The following is a 6,000-nucleotide window of genomic DNA, read 5'->3' as shown; positions in this document are numbered from 1 at the left end:
GTCCAAGATCAAGATGCAAGCAAATTCCTTGCCTGGTGAGACCTCTTTCTAGTTCATAGATGGTCTTCATCTCACTGTCTCTTCACAAAGCAGAAGGGACAAGGGAGCTCTCTAGTCATCTTTTATAAGGGCACTAATCCCTCTCATGGGGGCTCCCCGCATGAACTAATTACCTCCCAAAGACTCCATCTCCTAATACTATCACATTGTGTGTTAGGATTTTTTTTTTCTGCAAATGTAGTCCCTTATTCAATCTGGGCCGCCACAAAGACAGACCAAAAGCGCAGGAATATTTTTCTTTCGCATCCCAGTGCAAACCAAAAGAACAACAGGTTGTTCAAGGTCTATCAGTGGATGCAGTGTGTTAGGATTTTAACATATGAATTTTAGGGGATACAAACATTCAGTCCATAGCATCCTAGTTTCTGTCTTTGTGTCACAACCTTAATACATCTGCTTGAGTTTTCAGGCTTTTCATGTTCTTGTCAATATTTCTTTCTCCAACAAACAAGCACACATTTTCACTCAGATTTCTAAAGAGGAGAAATTAGATAATACACTTTCTTGGAAACATACCTTCAGATTATTAAATAAAATTCATCACTTCCATGTTTACCTTTTGGAAAAATAACCAGTGCATTTAAACATGAATCATTTTTAGAGTTGTGGATTAAAGCTTATTACAAAGTGTGGGATCACAAGAAACTATTTTAATGTCGTTTTACTGATGAAATAAATACTTTGGACCCACAAAGTCCAATGAGAATGTGTTTCTATCAATGTTGCATATTGCAAATACCAAATGTCACTGGATACATTAGTATTTCTAGGGAAAGAAGTTTTTTTTTTTTTTTTTTAATGATTTGGGCTTCTAGAACCAAATCATTGTTGCAATGATTTATCCCCCTAACAACTTCAAATGTGTTGATCTTTCAATTTTTAGAAGAGAAAATAATTCCCCTGTGCTCTGATCTACTAGAGTAAAAGTCTTTGTAAGGTAAGAGAAATTAAAATAGTGACAAAAGTTACATGAGAACTGCCAGGACACTGGAGTATTAGAAAAAAAATAAAAATAATTAAATACTGTATAGTTATTTGGTGGAGGAAATGAAGACATTTTCCTATTTGGAGGCAGTATGCATAGGGCAGGCTCCAAAGTCCAACCTCCTGCATCCAAAACCCAATCCTACAATTTTCTAAGTATGTGACTTGGAGGAGTTTAATTAACATCCCTGAGACTAGTCTAGGGAAGTCCATAAGGGGGATGCCACCAACAATGGGCCGAATTAGTGAAACAATCCCCAAACTAGTTTGCAGGTTATCATTGCCTCCTTGTGTTTCTGGGCCCTAGATTTTATTTATTTATTTATTTATTTATTTATTATTTATTTTTAAAAGTATCTATTGTCGAAAGTATTACATAGGTCCTCCTCTCCCCCCATTAACTCTTCCAGCCCTCCCACCGGCCCTCACCACCCCATTGTCTGTGTTCAAGGGTTGTGCATATGTGCCTACAAGTTCATTGGTTGTTCTCTTCCCACACACCCTCCCCTGCCTTCTCTCTGAGGTTCCACAGTCTGTTCATGCTTGTGTGTCTCTGGATCTGCTTTTGATAGCAGTTCATTTGGTTCATTAGATACCACATATGAGTGAGATCTTGTGATACTTATCTTTCTCTGACTGGCTTATTTCGCTCAGCATAACTCTTGGTTCATTTTCCCTTTTCTGTCTGCTTTGTTCTTCCAGCTCACCATCTGCAAAGCAGAACCTCCTACTGTGTGGATCTGCAAAGCAGAACCTCCTACTTGTGGATCTGGAGGTCAGTGCTATACATATGCAGCTTAAAACTGCCCTACTGCCCTAGGAGACCTCTAGCATTTCCTTCATGGACAGCAATGAATGTCTACCCTTCTGATGAAGGTGGTCCTTCAGTATCTGCCCTGATGGATATCTGGAATGGATATCCTAATGCACTAGCCCAGTTTCACACAGCTGCAGGGTAGTTCTGGCTCTGCTGGATCAGCCCTGACAGCCTGTCTTTTCCTCTTTGTTCCAAAGACCTGAGGATTAATGGAGACTTCACCTAGTTAACCTGTTGCCCATGGCTTGGCCTAAAGAGGATGCCATAAATGTTAACTGAAGGGATGATGCTCAAAATTGTCTGATCTGTTACTCTTTACAGAGTTAATTATAGTGATTTGTATTGGGCACTCTGGGGAGTGGAAGTCATTTAAAACAGGGTCCTTCCGAGAAGAAACTTACAATTTATTTTGGGAGGTACATCATGTAGTTGAAAAATTTATTTCAATAATAAGGATAGGCTTCTGGATTCCATAGCTGTTGTGGAAAGGTTCCAAAAACTGGCCTACATGAAATTTCCACCAGCTTGCTAGGTGCCAATATTTCCTTCCTGCAGCATTAAAACCTCTTTATGTGTTTGTGGCTATGGGAGATTCAGGCCAACCCAGGAGAAGGCCTGGTTCCCAGGAGATAAGCCGACTTTTATGATTGTAAGGAAGGGAGGGAATGTAGCTAGTCTTCCTGGCACCAGAGGGGAGAAGAGTGAGAAACAAAGATATTCTCTTATTAATGTCAGCAAGGCTGTCCAAATCACCAAGGCGGATACTCTTAAATTGATGATGGCAATGATCATTTATTAATGTTTTCATTTATTAACATTTGTAGTTTATAAAAAATAATGTATTTTCCTTGTTGGTCATTTGTGGGTGGCCAGTATGGTTATGTTTTCTGGTGGAAAAGGTCACTGAATTCGTTTCAAATTCCTGACTCTTGAGACAGACCCCAGGAACTGATCCTGCCAGGCTGGGAGAGGCAGCTCAGGTGCTCCCCCAGGTGGCTGAAATATGAAGCCCTGATGTGCCAAAGACACCCTATTGGTAGGACAGACAGTGTGCATAAACGATTACCCCCATTGCAGTCCTTAGGCAACCTTTACCAGAGGATCAGGGCCCTGGAGATAGCATTATGCTATAAAATGAAGGGAACTTAGTGTAAATTTAAGAAAGAAAAAAAAATTGAGCAAGAAAGAACAAGTTACACAAAACCCCACATTACAAAGTCTAGGTTTCTATATTATCTTTCTATAGTCAACTTCCGAGTGGTGTTCCCAGGTCCTGTTCCATGCCAGTTCCAACCTGGGAATGCTCCTTTCTGCTCCCTCCCCAGGTCTCTCTCTTCTCTTCCACACAGAAAAAAATGGAAGAGAGGTTAGGGGAAAGGATGATGTCACCCTATGTGTGAAAGTTTGCATGATTGCTGTAGTATTTTCTGGACTGTATTTTCCACAGCAGTTTTCTTAATGGCCGAATGATGTCAACAAGTACAAATCTCCCATGTGGGCTGCCCTTGGGTTAGAGGGCCATAGAGGAGTTAACCTTGTGCAAGTTACTGTGTGTTGTGCAATGAGTTGTTTTCAGTCATACTGTGGGTCCCAGATCCTATAGTTTTTCCTTCCTCACTAAGTAGGTTTAGGAAGATTAACAATGACATGTGAACTGGTTGTCCAATGCAGAGCTTCCTATGTAGTTGTGTTTGATTGCAGAGCTTTTATTAACTCTCTTGCTTGGTTCAAAATATGGAAGAATGCTTTGATTAATGCAGGTGAGGGCTCACATTTTTCTTTTGGCCTTAGACTATGATGACTGGGTATGGTGCTGGTATTGAATAATCCATTCAGCTTTTAAAGAGGGCAGTGATTAGGGCAACTTCTTACAGAAGTGGCTAAGGGCAGGGCAGGTAATGGTAGACATCTGCTTATATATGTTAATGGTGGGAAGCAGTAACCCATGAAGATCACCACGACATTGACAGAAGTAATCCTTGTGATTCGGTTGTGAATTGAAGGTGACATTTGGGATGACAGAATCAGGGCTCCTTGGTAAGCCCACCCCTCTACACTTGAAAATTCCTTCTCTAATGATAACTGACCAAAGGGTACATTGTTTTACTGAGGATGCTAGAGGACTAGGGAAGTCTGTGATGTAATGTTCGGAGATAGAAAAGCATCAAACAATTTCAGAGAGATCAAGTGAATAGTAGAAAATAAAGTCTGAAAGAGGACCAGGACCAGATTTTGAATGATTTTAAATGCTGATATAAGGAGTTTTAATTGTAACTGTAACTTAGGACTTCTGAGCTAACAGAGCATCTGGGTGGCTGGTTCAGTGTAGTAGAAATAGCATAGGAATTGGGAAAACATGTATCAGATTTGAATCCCAAATCTTAAATTGATTGACTGAAACCTTTTGCAAATTATGTTTCTCCTCCAAATTTCAATTTCAACATCTATAAAAGGATTACTTGTCATTATTATATAAATACATTAAGTATAACATGTGACTTACAAAATCACTCCATAGATATTAACTATAATTATTAAGTTTAATCATATACTAGTAGTGATTGAATGATAGGGAGTAGATAGGAATCAATGATAACTTTAATTTCAAGAAGACTGAGAAAATGTTATTACAATGGATATCAAGTGACACGAAGTGTATTAGTTTTCTATGCTGCATAACAAATTTTTCAGCTTAAAACAACAGGTAAGCATTTATTATCTCACAGTTTCTATGGGACAGGAGTCTGGGCATGTCTTCTCTGGGTTCTCTGCTTAGGGCTGCACAGGCTGTTACCAGCATATCAGCTGGGCAGTGTTTTCTCTGCGGGCTCCGCTGGGGGAAAAATCCACTTCTAAGTTCATTCAGGTTGTTGGCAGTATTCATTCCTTTGGAGCTATATAACTAAGGACTCTTGTGTTTGCTGGCTGTCACTTGGAAGGGGCCCTCAGATCCTGGAGCCCACCCACATTTGTTTGCCGTGTGGATATTTTTTAACATGGTTGCCTACTTTTTCATCAAGCCAGCATGGAAACCCTCTAGCTCCAGTCTGCTGAGCTGGGGGTCACCTAACATATTACCATCACAGGAGCAACATCCTATCACCTTTCTCAGATTCTGTTGGTTAAAAGCAAATCACAGGTGCTGCCCACATCAAAGAGAGGGGCTTCACTCCCAGACATGGACACTAGGAGGTGAGAGATCATTCAGGGCCATCTTGGGGTCTGTTTGAACATTGAGTGAGCAGGAAAATCAGGAGGAAAAAACAATTTTGAGCTTAGGATAAGAGTTTGGCCTTTGATACCTTCTGTTGAAGACTGGAGCAAGAACAGCAAGCAATACAACCCAGCAAGCACTTGGAAGTAGGAAATCAGAATTCCAAAGAAAGTTGGGGGCAGACTATGAATTAGGTGGTTACCCAATGTAAATAATCACTGAGACTGCAGGAGCCAGGACAATTTCTGGGGATGAGAGGATACCAAAGGATAGAAGAGTGAGCACTGAGCCTTAGCCTAGATCTCTGCAATGTGGGAGGAAGAGATATGAGACAGACAGTAGAGTGAACCATTACTGGAGAATAATAATAATAAATGACAGCAATAAATAATAATATAATATTAACAAAACTATTATTTAATGGGCAAATCTTCCTAATGTGCCAGGACTCCTCAAAGAGCACTACATGTTCATATAATTCTCACAAAACAAAGCACTGATAAGTAGGTACTAATATTATCCCCATTTTATAGAAGTGGAAGCTGAGGCACAGGGAATTTAAGTAGCTTGTGTGAGGTCACACAGCCAGGCTGACATTAGAACCTGGCATTGGACTATCAGAGAAGACAGGTGGCACGATAACTTCAGAGAGGCCCAGGCCTCACACGTGAGTAGGGATTCACCTTGTTAGGATGGTTGAGGCTAGAAATCAAAATCACTGGCTCCAGGAGCTAAGTGGACTCTGTTAAAAACTGTGTCAATAGAGCAATGGCAGGGCAAAGAGAGAATGGGGAAAAGAGACTAGAGGTTTTAACCACTGCAGGCTTACCCACTACCCTCAGAAAAAAGAGAGGTGACCTCTAAGATTTCACTAATTTAATTGCTCTTTACATGTTAATAAAAGTAACCAAGTCCAATGAAAGAA

General features: G+C 40.4%; 1 non-coding gene across 1 annotated transcript; it reads right to left on the bottom strand.

Moving 5' to 3' along the window:
* Nucleotides 1–233: 233 nt before the first annotated feature.
* Nucleotides 234–360, bottom strand: LOC114231309 (small nucleolar RNA SNORA31). Its single transcript, XR_003617263.2, has one exon. It is a non-coding gene; the product is annotated as a small nucleolar RNA SNORA31 (small nucleolar RNA).
* Between the last annotated feature and the right edge of the window lie 5,640 nt (nt 361–6,000).

The sequence above is a fragment of the Eptesicus fuscus genome, chromosome 7 (genome assembly GCF_027574615.1).
Source record: "Eptesicus fuscus isolate TK198812 chromosome 7, DD_ASM_mEF_20220401, whole genome shotgun sequence".
NCBI lineage: Eukaryota > Metazoa > Chordata > Mammalia > Chiroptera > Vespertilionidae > Eptesicus > Eptesicus fuscus.
The sequence above is the reverse complement of the archived record's forward strand: the minus strand, read 5'-3'. Positions and strand labels throughout refer to the sequence as shown.